General features: G+C 51.0%; 1 long non-coding RNA gene across 1 annotated transcript in view; it reads left to right on the top strand.

The window, feature by feature from the left end:
* Positions 1–954: 954 nt before the first annotated feature.
* Positions 955–14,649, top strand: part of LOC120406972 — a 34,181-nt gene continuing 20,486 nt past the window's right edge. Inside the window, exons 1-2 of the long non-coding RNA XR_005599711.1 lie at positions 955–990; positions 10,516–10,572. This is a non-coding gene — a long non-coding RNA (uncharacterized LOC120406972). The remainder of the gene's footprint in view (positions 991–10,515; positions 10,573–14,649) is intronic.

Genomic DNA, 14,649 nt, shown 5'->3' on the forward strand with positions numbered 1-14,649 from the left:
AAAGAAGAATAAAAAACAGCTTCTCTTTTTGTTTGCAGCACAAAAATAATATATCATGTCCTCTCTACTGACTTCATCAGTAAACCTTCAAACACTATTCTCTGATCTATGCTAACATCATCCAAAGATGCTGCTGCAGTAAGAAAGATATTAAAGTGCTATATAAATGGAAGTTGTTAAATTAAATCCGGCTGGACTGGATTTTGTTCCATTTAAAAGATGGGAAAACAAATCAATGTTGCCAAATGCAAGAGGATAAAATCAATATGGGGGGAGGGAAATGCATTTTTAAGGCATTAAAAACCTGAAGAGACTAAAAAGAAAGTTTAAAAAACTCTAAACAATTACCTTGCTGCATCATTTAAATCAAAGTAGATGGCATTTATAGTATGTTAGACATAAGATATTACCAGGCATCCAAAATAAAGCAGTACTTAGTATTTCAGTTTTCTGATAATGTGCCTCTAAAGATCTGAAACTTAAGCTGGCTTTTGTGACTCATCTGGCAGTGATTTATAGAAGCAATGATTCCTCTTCCTCCCCGATGTTTCTTCCTATTATAATGACAGTTGGGCTCTCAGTTAAAGTCCCTCATGTTTATGTAGGGTTAAAAAACAACAACAAAAACCTATGGTGACCAATCTTTTGGCAAATTTTATTTCATAGGATCCTACCTACTTGTTGAAAGGTGGCAAGAATTGCTACTGAACAAAGTTTAAATTATATACAATATTATACCTTAGATGATTCTCACATTTTCCTGTAAGAAGTTCCAAAAAGTACATGCAGCAAAGCCACTGGATTCAGAGAGAAAGGGGGCAGATGCAGAAATCCCATAGAGGGAGACAATTTGAATAAAGGCAAAGTTCAGGTATTGGCATTAGAATTTATATTCTTTTACATCATGCCATGCCTTCATACTGTTATGGTTTCCAAGGAGTCAGGAAATATATAGATGCCAGAAGTAGGTTATTTCCTTCTTGGTAGAGAGTAAGTGGACACAGATTCAGAATATTATTTTCCTAATCTATTTTTAGTTACAGTATATGCATAAAAATGTTGCTATTGCTTTCAGTAAAATAGATATTTACAGAAAAAGTAACAGCAAAGCCTGACAAAGCCTCAACAAAGAAGCAAAGACATATATGGTGCCGTTTACAGAATTTAAGCAAAAACTGCTCGACCTTCAAATTCCCAGACAGACAGACTGAAGTTTCTCTGTATGTCTGAAAATCCTCGCAAACATTTACCTAGGTTGTCAGTTCAAATTAAACACTCCCCCAGATGATGTGTTTCAGGGGTTTAGAGTATGTTTATACGGGGTGGAGTGGGAGTGGGAAGAGAAACCCACACAACCCTGCGGCAGTGAGTCTCAGAGCCTGGTTCAAGTAACTTGGGGTCGTGCTATGGGATTAACAATAGCAGTGTAGACGTTCCAGCTAGGGCTGGAGCCTGAGCTCTGAGGCCCTCCCCTCTTGCTAGGTCTCAGAACTGGGCACCAGCCCAAGTGGGAACATTTACACTACTATTTTTAGCCCCAGAGCTCAAGCCCAAGTCAGTTGACCCAGGCTCTGAGACTTGCTGTCACTTTTTTTTGTTTTTGTTTTGCAGCATAGGTGTACCATTAGAGTCAAAGTTAAATTCAGACTACAGTAACTCCTCACTTAACGTCCTCCTGCTTAACGTTGTTTCAAAGTTACATCACTGCTCCATTAGGGAACATACTTGTTTAAAGTTGTGCAATGCTCCCTTATAACATCGTTTGGCTGACTTTACAAGGGAGCATTGCACAAGTTCCTCTTCTCCGCCTCTTCCCCCTCCCTTCCTTCCTCCCTCCCAGCACTAAGCCGGCTGGCTGCGCGGCTGCCCTGCTCCTCCTGTGTCCTCCTGCCCGTGCTCGCAGGGCTGCATTCTGAAAGGGGCTGTAGAGCTGCAGGCCAGGGCCCCAGAGCCCCCTTAGCACAGGTCCCTGCAGCCCATAAAGCCCCTGTGGCCCTGCCTGCCGGGGGCTGGAGAGCAGCTCTCAGAATCGCGGCTCCCAGAATCACAGCCATGGGGCGGTGCCGTGCTGTACAGAGCCACCTGCACACCCCCTGCACCAAACAGGAGCTGCCCCAGGTAAGTGCTCTGCACTTCCTGCCTGCCCCAGCCCTGAGTCTCCTCCCGTACTCCCACCCTGAGCACCCTCCCGCACCCTAACTCCCTCCCAGACCCTGCACCCTCAGCCCTGAGCCCCAGGGGTAAGCTAGGGGCACCTCCCCACCACAGTACAGTACAGTATTGTACAGTAGATAATGCCTTTTGTCTGCCCCCCCAAAATTTTCTTGGAACCTAACCCCCTGCATTTACATTAAATCTTATGGGAAAATTGGATTAGTTTAACATCGTTTCACTTAAAGTTGCATTTTTCAGGAACATAACTACAACGTTAAGTGAGGAGTTATTGTATCTGTCTAAGTACTAACATGGGCCCCATCAGCCACCTACAAGCCACCTGGTCCAAGATGTTTTTGGTGTTGGGCAAGTGCATTATCCCCCATTGTCCAGTTGCTCTGTGACACAGAGGAAGTACAGTAGAATTCAGTGAATGATTCACAACGAATAGGAATTTTGCCATTGACTTCAGTGGGGCCAGTATTTTACCCTGGCAGCCCAATCTGGTGGTGATGTAAATGGTGGAGTGAGATACAGATTGGTAAAATGACCCAAAATGGTGAGTGTAAGATGGTGTAACAGACACTGCAGAGGGAAGGACATGGCTGTATCACGTAAAGAAACCAAAAGGAAGACAGTGTATGCAAGTGTGAGATAGTGTATATGTTGTGTGAGTTTGTGATGAAGGGAGTTATTTTACAGCTCTGACAACTTCCTGGTGGTTGCTTTTCATGCTAAAACTCCATTCCACTTCCAGTATAGAAATTATGCCATCTTACAATCACGCCCTTTTTCATCAGCATATACTGATTTCTGAGGATTTACCAGTGTGTAATTTATGCCTTTATTTCACAGTTGCCAACTTTCACGCAATACATAAGCACACTGACTTTCACAATAAGCCAAAAATCAAGCTAATCCCATTTCAAAACAAGGCCAAAATAAGCCAGTCCCTAAGAACCCCAATACTCTATGTGACTAGATCCCCCCGGTTTGCACTCTGGGACTGTGGTGGGCCCTCCGTGCACCCCTGACTCTCTCCCCACCCTTACCCGAGGCTAATTCAATTAAGGTGGAAGTGGCCTCGTTAGCACTGACCCCTCACTTGGTAAGGCAATTCCCATCTTTTCATGTGCTGTAACATTTATACTGCTTTCTGTGTTTTTCACTCCATGCATCTGATGAAGTGGGCTTTAGCCAACGAAAGCTTATGCCAAATAAATTTGTTAGTCTCCAAGGTGCCACAAGGACTCTTTGTTGTTTTTTGCTGATACAGACTAACATGGCTACCACTCTGAAATCTGCTATATTTATGTCCCCCCTTGGATCTGGCTTAAGCATTGTCTGATAACTGCCCACCAGTAGTTGCTAACTAATTTTTTCACTCACGCACCTTTAAGAATTAAGCTAATGATAGGTCCGTGAGTCTGTCACACTGTTAACCTCTTCTGTGGGTTCTTATCTCACATATTTATTTCAGTGACATTATCTGTTCCACATCTTTACTACTTTTCTATTGTGTCAAGTCACAAAGATGTGGATCTTGAAAACCAGAGTCACTGGAATTTTGCAGTACTTTTGCACAAATGTCTATGGCAAAAGACAACAAAATCTGTGGCAGTAAAAACTATAGGCCAATTCTGAATTTGAATTTGAGCACAAGGGTTCCCACTGAGGTAAATGTGAACTATGCACTGGGCTCTAATGTCAAAATTTGACCCTGTATCAGTAGTTGTATATCTTAAGCAGCATACTTCCAGGATCATTCTTTGGTTTTCATATTTCTATGCTCATGAAATCATTCACTGCTTGTGGAATTAATTGAAACATTTCAGCACTTTGTATTGTAGCACAGGAAGGAATAAAAAAGGATAGCAGGTTTTGGCTTTACACAGAGAATCCTGTTGTGATTTTCCTTCTGATTAAGAAAACTATCCCATCAGATATCCACAAAAATACAACCGGTATTTTCAAATCCAGTGAAGGTTACTGCTGTTTTGAAGAACAAATATATAAACCACTTGAATAAGAGCAGAGGTCCATTCATGAACCATACTTCCCTCCACATCACAATTATGCAGGACACCTCATTCTCCCTTCATGAGAACGTAAGCTTCTTCTTTGAGTGATTGCTCCTATGCATTCCAGTTAGGTGTGCGCGCCGCGCGTGCACGACATCTCGGAACTTTTTTACCCTAGCAACTCCGGCGGGCCGGCTGGCACCCCCTGGAGTGGCGCCACTATGGCGCCTGTTATATACCCCAGCCAGCCCGTCCGCTCCTCAGTTCCTTCTTACCGCCCGTGACAGCCAGTTGGAACTGTGGAGTGCTCTCTGTCCTCCACTACCCTAGCTCTCGCTAAAGGTTTTTTGTATATAGTTAGTTCATAGTACATGTAGTTAGTTGTTATAGTTAGTTAGTTAGGTTTTAGTGATAAGGTTAGGGGGGTTTCCCCTCCCTTTCCTCCCCCGGTGCGGGCTCATGCCCAAGGCACCAGGCTTTAAGCCCTGCGCAATCTGCCAGAGGCCTATGCCGATCGGGGACCCGCACGACGCCTGTCTTCGTTGCCTCGGCGAAGGTCATCGCACAGACAAGTGTCCGATCTGTTCCACCTTCAAGCCGAGAACGCGTAAGGAGCGGGACAATAGACTTAAGCAGCTCCTCATGGAGGCGTCACTACAGCCCCCAGCACCGGCCGCGCCGGCACCGAGAGCCTCATCGGTGCAGAGCGCACCGGCTGCTCCGAGCCACTTCGGCACCGCGGCGCCGCAGCCTCAGTCAGGAACTGAGAAGACCCAGCACCGCTCCCTTTCGCCTGCTAGGAAGCGCAAGCTGGCAAAGGCGATCGCTAAGTCCCGCGCGGAGGACTCAGCCATGACTATTGCGCCACCTGCGACTCCCGCGGTGGCCATGCACCAGGCAGGCACCGGGCAGTTGACTCCGGCGCCGCAAGGGCCGTCGAGTCCGGCTCCGCCACGCTCCCCGGCACCGTCCGCAGTTGAGCCACGACTGCCGTCGACGCCGGAGACATTCTCCGCGGCGCGTGAGCTGATACAGCTCGTAGAGGCACCGAGCCTCCGGCCCCCGGCACCGCCGGTGCGGGCTGTCGCGTCCGTAGGAAAGCCGGCGATGATGATCCGGCCGCCCTCCGCGGACCACCGGCACAAGCGACACTCCCGGTCCCGGTCACGCTCCCGGTCCCGACGAAGGTCGCCTTCTCGCCATTCCCGATCTCGGCACCGCTCGCCGTCCCGGTACCGGTCACCATCCCGACACCGGTCGGAGTCCAGGTACCGTTCGTCATCTCGGTACCGGTCGCACTCCCGGCACCGATCCAGGTCCCGATCGCCATCGCGTCGGCACCGCCGGAGGTCTCAGTCCCAGTGCCGTTCCCGACACCGCGACTCCCGCAGCCACTCCCGGCACCGCAGATCCCGCTCCCGGTCGAGCTCCCGGCACCGGTCGAGCTCCCGGCACCGCGGTGGCCGGCGGTCTCAGTCACCGTCCCGGTACCGGATGTACACACACCATCCCTCGGCACCGTCTGCGGAGATACTGCCGCCTTCGGCTGTACAATCCATCAGCGCCTCAACACCTCCTTGGCCATCCCGCCCAGCATCGGTGGCCTCCGGCGTGGACAGCACCGCGCACCTGCCACCGACCCCACACGGCGATCCTCGGGGGTCTCAACGGTGGGGCTTCTGGGTTCCCTGGGCCCAGCATGAAACGCAGGGCGTACCGTTTCCCCCGAGAGACTTGGCCTCTGAGTGCAGGGTCCCCGAGGCGACGGTTAGCCGGCTGGCTCCTTCTCCTCGACACGAGCCCTCCGTTCCACCGGACCACCAGTCCTCCATGCAGCACAACCCAGCCGAGGCGCAGTCAACAGCCCCTGCGGCGGAGGCCGTCGTGCAGGGCTTGTCCTCATCGTCCTCCCCAGACGAGGCGGTGGCCGGTGCTTCAGCCAAGGAACCGCCGCCCATTGACCTGAAGGCCCACCAGGATCTGCTTCGCCGGGTGGCGACAGCCATGGATCTCCCAGTAGCGGAGGTCCAGGAGGACGAGGACCCCATTACCAACATGGTGGGCGCGGACGCTCCCGTGCGCGTGGCATTGCCCTTTGTGAGAACAATCCAGAAAAACGCCACCACGCTCTGGCAAACACCCGCATCCATTCCTCCCACGGCCCGCGGGGTTGAGCGTAAATACTCAGTTCCCCCTACGGGCTATGAGTACCTTTATACCCACCCGACCCCGGACTCGCTGGTCGTGCAATCGGTTAACGACCGCGAGAGGCACGGTCAACCTGCCCCTGCGCCTAAGTACAAAGACGCCCGGCGCATGGACCTGCTAGGGCACAAGGTCTACTCGGCAGGCGGCTTACAGATGCGCATTCCTAACCAGATGGTCCTCCTCGCCAGGTACGTCTATGACATCTTGACATCCCTGGCGAAGTTCACAGAGCTCCTGCCATCAGCCTCTCGCCAGGAGTTCGCGGCGCTGTTGGAAGAGGGAAGGAGATCATCTAGGTCCTCCATCACGGCCACCCTTGACGCTGCGGACTCCAGAGCTCGGACCTTAGCCTCCGGCGTGTCGATGCGGCGCATCGCCTGGCTGCAGTCCTCCACCCTGCCGCCGGAGGTGCAATATACTCTTCAGGACCTGCCCTTTGACACGCAGGGTCTCTTCTCCGAGAAGACGGATTCTTGGATCCAGACCCTGAAGGACGGCCGGATTGCCATCCGCACCCTCGGGATGCACACGCCGGCGACACAGCGCAGGTCCTTCCGGCAGCAACCCTCCCGGCCCTTCTACCAGCAACGCTATCGGCCGTACAATAGCCGGCGACCGGCTCAAAATCGCCGTCGTCCCTCCGGCAACCGGCGTAGCCAGGGCCAGGCCTCTTCCAAGGCCCCTCAGGGGGCCAAGCAGGCCTTTTGATGGGACGCTCGAGGACTGCCCATCACTCTCCCTACCGGATCCTTCCCCGTTATTTTACAACCGCCTTTCCCATTTCTTTTCGGCGTGGTCCCAATTAACAACAGACAACTGGGTGCTTCAAACAGTCCAGTCGGGATACCGCCTGCAATTTGTTTCGCCCCCACCTTCCCACCCACCCTCCCTTTCCCTCTTCAGGGACCCCTCTCACGAGCAAGTCCTCTTACAAGAGGTTCAGACTCTGTTGAGCGTGGGTGCCATAGAAGCAGTGCCTCAAGACAGGCGGGGCAGGGGATTCTACTCCCATTATTTTCTCATCCCCAAAGCGAAAGGGGGGCTGCGTCCTATCCTGGACCTTCGCGAGCTGAACAAGTACCTGCTCAAGCCCAAGTTTCGCATGGTCACCTTGGGAACCATCATTCCCTCTCTGGATCCGGGAGATTGGTTTGCCGCCCTCGACATGAAGGACTCCTACTTCCATGTCGCGATCTATCCTCCCCATCGTCGTTACCTCTGGTTTGTGGTCAACAACGCCCACTACCAGTTCGCCGTGTTGCCGTTCAGACTCTCCACCGCACCGAGGGTATTTACCAAATGCATGGCGGTGGTTGCCGCAGCCCTCCGCCATCGTCAGATACACGTCTACCCGTATCTCGACGACTGGCTGGTTCGCGGACAGTCTCAACAGCTCGTAATGGGCCAGATGACAGAAATCCTGTCCCTCTTTCAGCGGCTCGGTCTTCTCATCAACGTCGAGAAGTCCACTTTGATTCCGTCACAGCGGGTGGAGTTCATCGGAGCGGTCCTCGACTCCACGGTGGCCAGGGCCTGTCTCCCTCGCGCTCGACACCAGACGATGGTCTCCATCATCCGGGACCTCGTCACCTTCCCGACCACGACGGTGCGCTCCTGCCTCCGCCTCCTGGGCCACATGGCTTCATGCACGTATGTCACCGCGTACGCGCGGCTCCACCTCCACCCGTTCCAGTCGTGGCTCGCGTCGGTGTACCGGCCGCATCGAGACCCCATCGACATGGTGGTCACGGTCACCAGGCCGACCCTCGAGTCCCTCAGCTGGTGGCTCGACCCGGAGGTCGTGTGTGCCGGAGTCCCGTTCCACCCTCCTCGCCCATCCGCCACTCTGACCACGGATGCATCAGCGCTCGGTTGGGGAACTCACCTGGGCGATCTTCACACCCAAGGCCTGTGGTCGCCCCAGGAGCTCGCTCTGCACATCAATGTCCGCGAGCTGCGAGCGATCCGTCTGGCTTGTCGCACCTTCTGCACCCACCTGCAAGGCCGCTGTGTGACAGTGTTCACGGACAATACAACAGCAATGTTCTACGTGAACAAGCAGGGTGGAGCCCGCTCCTCCCTCCTCTGCAAGGAGGCGATGCTCCTGTGGGACTTCTGCGTGACCCACTCCATTCACCTGGAAGCGTCCTTTCTTCCGGGAGTGCAGAACACGCTGGCCGACCATCTCAGCAGGTCGTTCCTCTCCCACGAGTGGTCCCTCCGTCCCGATGTCGTGCACACAATCTTCCAGAGGTGGGGGTTTCCCCAAGTAGACCTATTCGCCTCCAGGGAGAACAGGAAGTGCCACCTGTTTTGATCATACCAGGGTCGCTCGCCAGGCTCCCTGTTGGACGCCTTCCTTTACCCCTGGACGGATCGCCTCCTCTACGCCTTCCCTCCATTCCCGCTCGTGCACCGAGTGCTCCTGAAGCTTCGGAGGGACAGAGCCCATGTCATACTCGTAGCGCCGGCCTGGCCGAGGCAGCACTGGTACACTCTGCTGCTCGAGCTCTCCGTTCGGGATCCCATCCCGCTTCCGTTGTGGCCGGACCTCATCACCCAGGACTTCGGCAGACTCCGCCATCTGAGCCTGCAGTCCCTCCATCTTACAGCTTGGTACCTGAGTGGTTGACCCACGCGGAGAGGGACTGTTCCGCAGCAGTTCAGCAAGTCCTGCTTGAGAGCAGAAAGCCTTCCACTCGCTCCACTTACCTTGCGAAATGGAAGAGATTCCCACTCTGGGTGTGATCAACGAGGACTCAATCCATTCGTAGTCCCGGTCCCTACCATCCTCGACTACCTTTGGTACCTTAAGGAGCAAGGTCTTGCGGTCTCCTCCTTGAGAGTTCACCTGGCAGCAGTGTCCGCCTTTCGTCCATCCGTGGAAGGTCGGTCCATCTTCTCTAACCAGAGGTTTCCCGCTTCCTCAAAGGCCTGGACCGCTTGTACCCGCCGGTGCGGCGTCCCGCCCCGACCTGGGATTTGAACCTCGTGCTGGCCAAGCTGATGGGTCCTCCTTTCGAGCCCTTAGCCACGTGATCCCTGCTCTACCTCTCCTGGAAGACGGCCTTCCTCGTCGCCATTACATCAGCGAGACAAGTTTCTGAGCTCCGCGCTCTGACGGTTAGTCCGCCATACACCGTCTTCCACGGGGACAAGGTGCAGCTTCGACCACATCCGGCCTTCCTCCCGAAGGTAGTGTCAGCCTTCCACCTCAACCAGGAGATCTTCCTCCCGGTGTTCTTCCCGAAGCCGCATGCCTCGCCTCGGGAGCAACAGCTGCATACCCTCGACGTCCGCAGGGCGCTCGCTTTCTACATCGAGCGGACTAAGCCCTTCCGGCGTTCACCCCAGCTGTTCGTCGCGGTTGCTGACCGCATGAAAGGCGAGCCGATATCCTCCCAGCGGATTTCCTCCTGGGTCACTGCGTGTATCCGGACCTGCTACGAGCTTGCTCGCATGCTGCCATGCCGCCTCACTGCACACTCGACGAGGGCGCACGCCTCGTCGGCCGCCTTCCTGGCCCACGTTCCAATCCAGGACATCTGTTGAGCGGCCACCTGGTCTTCGGTCCACACCTTCGCTTCCCACTACGTGTTGGTACAGCAGTCTCGAGACGATGCAGCCTTCGGCTCCGCGGTATTACACTCTGCCACGTCTCACTCTGACCCCACCGCCTAGGTAAGGCTTGGGATTCACCTAACTGGAATGCATAGGAGCAATCACTCGAAGAAGAAAAGATGGTTACTCACCGTAGTAACTGTTGTTCTTCGAGATGTGTTGCTCCTATTCATTCCAGACCCGCCCTCCTTCCCCACTGTCGGAGTAGCCGGCAAGAAGGAACCGAGGAGCGGACGGGCCGGCTGGGGTATATAACAGGCGCCATAGCGGCGCCACTCCAGGGGGCGCCAGCCGGCCCGCCGGAGTTGCTAGGGTAAAAAAGTTCCGAGATGCCGTGCACGCGCGGCGCGCACACCTAACTGGAATGGATAGGAGCAACACATCTCGAAGAACAACAGTTACTACGGTGAGTAACCGTCTTTTCCTATCACCTACAACAGTTGCTGCATTGCAGAATAATACTAGAAAAAGTGTTTAAAGTATTTTAGCCTCTTTTACTTTGCTTTCACAGCTGGAAACAAGGAGGAGAGCTAGCATCTATATGACCAGCCAGATATCCTTAAACCATGTAAGCAAGTGTTAAATGGATGACTGGTGCACGGCTGTTGGGTGAACTGCTTTTGTACTATGTTATCCTGCATCTCTTAATTAAATGGCAAGTATAGAATTCCAGGTTTTGCAAACCTCTAGGTTAGTAAGTGATGCCAGTATTAGGAACTTCATCAGATGCTAAGCAAACAACAGCTGCTAGCTCAGGCTTAAGTAGCCCAGCAGCATGATTAAAAACCTGAGACACTACTTCAGGGTATGGAAGAGAAGATTTTTTTAAGGTGTACTAAGTTATGTTATTGTGGTTTTTATACATCATCTAATGGCCTTTAAAAGTGTAATACGAGTCCCAGCTCTCCAACCACATAGCCCTACTACTGTTTTTTGCTGAACATGGTGGTATAAAATACTACTTTTAAAAGGATTTTAAATGGTGTGGTTAAAAAAATATAGCAACATTATTTCAAAACCTAATGAACAATAGTCTCCTCCACCCTGACTCACCCACCCACCTATTAAACAAGCCAACTTCCCATTAACTCTGGGCTAGCTGCTACAAGAGGAAAGCTAGAGGAGGCCTGGTCTAATCTGAGTTGTTGGGACCCTATAGAAAAATCAAAAGAGGTTAGAAGAAGGAATTCTCAGTGATTTCTTTCAGTGAACCACAGTTAAAAAATAGATTTTTCCCTCACCTCCTCTTTGCAGTTGCCCAGACCTATTCACCATCACACAACATCCCTATAGCAACTACAACAGTAGCTATCATGAAAAAAGGGTATTAGGAAACATGTTTTAACTACCTTCTAATGCAATTTAGTAGCTGGAAACAGAGGGGAGCCTTCCATGCATAATCATCTAGCTCTCTGCTCACCAACAAGTGTTCTGCAGATCAAAGTTGGAGAATTCACTGGGTTAAAAGGCCTCACAGACACTTTCTAAGCTTTCATATGCCCTTTTCTGCAAGTTGAGGAAAGTTTATTCATCTAGACATTGTAAACAAAGTTATCGAGCATATCCCTTTCTATGTGTGGTAGGGGTTTGGTGGGAGATGTTGCAATCTTTAAAGAAATGACTAAGACTTGTTTCCGTAAAATTTCCCATTGTTCCTACCACCAATCAGGGTCGCCCGGCGGGGGGGGGGGGCAAGAGGGGCAATTTGCCCCAGGCCCCGAGCCCCACAGGGGCCCCCACCAGAGTTTTTCGGGGCCCCTGGAGCGGGGTCCTTCACTCGCTCCGGGGGGCCCGGAAAACTCTTGCGGGGCTGGGCACAGGAGCTTCTTCTGCTCCCGGTCTTTGCCGGCGGGCGGAAGGACCCCCGCTGGCGAATTACCACCGAAGACGGAGCGGGACCTGCCGCCGAAGTTCAGCTCGGTCTTCGGCGGTAATTCGGCGGCGGGGGGCCCTTCCCTTCCGGAACCCGCCGCCGAAGTGCCCCGAAGACCCGCGGCGGGGGCCCCCCTCCACCGAATTACCGCCGAAGACCGGGCTGCACTTCGGCGGCGGGTCCGGCTTTGGTGGTAATTCGGCGGCGGGGGAGGCCCCCGCCGCGGGTCTTCGGGGCACTTCGGCGGTGGGTCCCGGAACGGAAGGACCCACCGCCGCCGAAGACCCCAGGCCCCTGGAATCCTCTGGGCGGCCCTGCCACCAATGCAGCTCCACCAGCAGTAACAAAGGTGAGAACTAGTGTAGATAAGATACCAGCAGTCACTAGTGTGTTCTAGACCTGATCAGCAATGAATTTGACACCATATTGGGTAAAACACCCAAGGCCGGCCTATACACACACCATTGCCTACCACTGGTAGAGATGCCCTGCTAATAACACCAATAAATATTTTAGAGGTTAAAAAAATGCAAGTGTAAACACCTCCCTTCATGGCTGCTCTGGGTGGCTGTTTAGTGTCTCAGCATCAGACACTTTCCTAAACATTTCCAGGATGAAGAACTACCCACTTAGATTAAAAGCGCAGACTCAGTTTTCTGAGACGCTGACAAATGACATTCACAAAAGAATAAGAGGAATGTAGCCTGTTCTATAGCCTCTATAGCAAGCTGTCAGTTTTACAGCAAAATTCCGTGGCTGTGGAAACACAAAGCCTTCAGGCATCGGATACCATCCTATTGTTTTTGATACATTAAAATACATATCTATCTATCTACGTACCTGTAAAAATAATCCTTACTCAGAGACAGATAGGTTACTAGAGAATTCAGGTCTTCTGACTAATGGATTACAACTAATAGCCAGCACCAATTGATCTAAATATCCAGAGACATAAAAATAAACTAAAAGAAAATCAGCAGCAATTTAAAAAAAATTAGGAAACAGGATACTCTTTATGAAATCCCAGCCCCACTGAAATCAGTTGGAGTTTTGGTATTGACTTCAATAGGGCCAGATATGTTTAAAATTAGATAGAGGAAAATAAATGAACAAAAAATAGAGACAAATGGACAAGGGTTTATAAAAAAGGAAAGCGCGCAGATAAAAGCAATCCTGTTTTTCTTCCTTTTTTCACACTGTTATATTTATGTTGTCCGTTTAAGCCCAGACCCTACACTTGATCCACATAGGTGGGCCACAACAGGGTCCACTGAAATTAAAGGACGGGAAGGGCTAGTCACCTGAGTATGTACCTAGGGCCCCTGGAAAAACTGTACTTTGGATTGCTAGCCTGTCCTGCCAGCTACGACACTGCAGCTACACTTCAATTTTTAGTGTGATAACTTGATTAGACCTAGTGTACACATGTCTCTCCAAACTGGAAATTACACTTCCAGCTCAACGTGTAAATGTACCCAAGTGGCTGTAGGAGTCTGTCACACAGACCACATTGCTTGCTCAGGGCCTTATGGCTTGTCTATGTGGCAAAATTGACCAGAACAGCTATTGTGAAATAAACTATTCCACACTAGCATCTCCAGAATAGCTCCCCATATGTACATGCTATTCCAGAATAAAAGTCACTTTTTTTCAGAATAATTTAGTGCACTTCCAAAGTGAAATAATTATTCTGAAATAAAAAGTTTTTAATCCCATAATACAGTATTCAGATGGGAAGGTATTCTGGAATAGTTTATTCTGGAATAATTATTACAGTTAATTTTCTCATGCAGACAACACCAAAAACTGTAAGTTGTTCAGGACAGGAATATGTCTTGTTGTATATCTATAATGAACCTAATGCTCTTTTGTGCCATATATAAACGTAATAAATTATTAATAATGTAATGAGCCCAATCCTCACACTGATTTTATACCAGTCTAACTCCAGTGGGCTAGATTTGGATCAGTTACATTGGTGTAAATCCAGAAAAATTCTGACTTCAATGGAGTTATTCTGAATTTACATAAGTGTGAATGAAAGCAGTATCCAATCCATTATCTTTATCATTGCGTCAAAAAAAAAAAAAAGGTAAATTTGCTCTAGTGAAAAAATCCACCAACAAAACCATAAAAAATGATAGGAAACTCTTTTCTAATCTACAGCCATTCCTAGCAATGTACAACCATGATTTCACCTTCTTATTATCTCAGTCACATATAGCACCCACAGCACATGCCACGTCCCTTCTCCTCCATAGCAAGTGTTTCTGCATCAAGGCATTGGCACAGAAAAGGCTCCTCATAGCTGTGCTGTGTCGGTGTGCCAATGCCGTACTCGTGACGAGAGGGGGAGCGAGCAAGAGAGAGAGAGAGACAACCAGTTCTCCCTGCTTCAGTGAACTAAAGAGCCAAGATGTCAGTGTCACTGGTAATCAAAGGACTGTGCTGAGACATTGGTGCTTAAGGGACCTCCATGATGATGCTGCATCGGTGCACAAGGAGGTCCTGACAGGGGAGCCCTTTAAACACTGATGCCTTGGCACAGAAGGACTTGGCTCCCCCAACACATAGTCCCCTTTGACACAGCCTGTTACCCATCTTCACAGCTCTTATCTCTCCCACATCCTTGCCAACCCATCTCTTCAAATCCCTGCTCATCCTCTCATTTCCCACCAAACTCTACTAACTCAATCCCACTGCCCTCCAAATCGCCACTCCTCCCCAACGCTTCCCAGGGCTCCATTTCTCCCCGAGAGATCCTCTGCTCTT

This window comes from Mauremys reevesii, linkage group 5, assembly GCF_016161935.1.
Source record: "Mauremys reevesii isolate NIE-2019 linkage group 5, ASM1616193v1, whole genome shotgun sequence".
Classification (NCBI taxonomy): domain Eukaryota; kingdom Metazoa; phylum Chordata; order Testudines; family Geoemydidae; genus Mauremys; species Mauremys reevesii.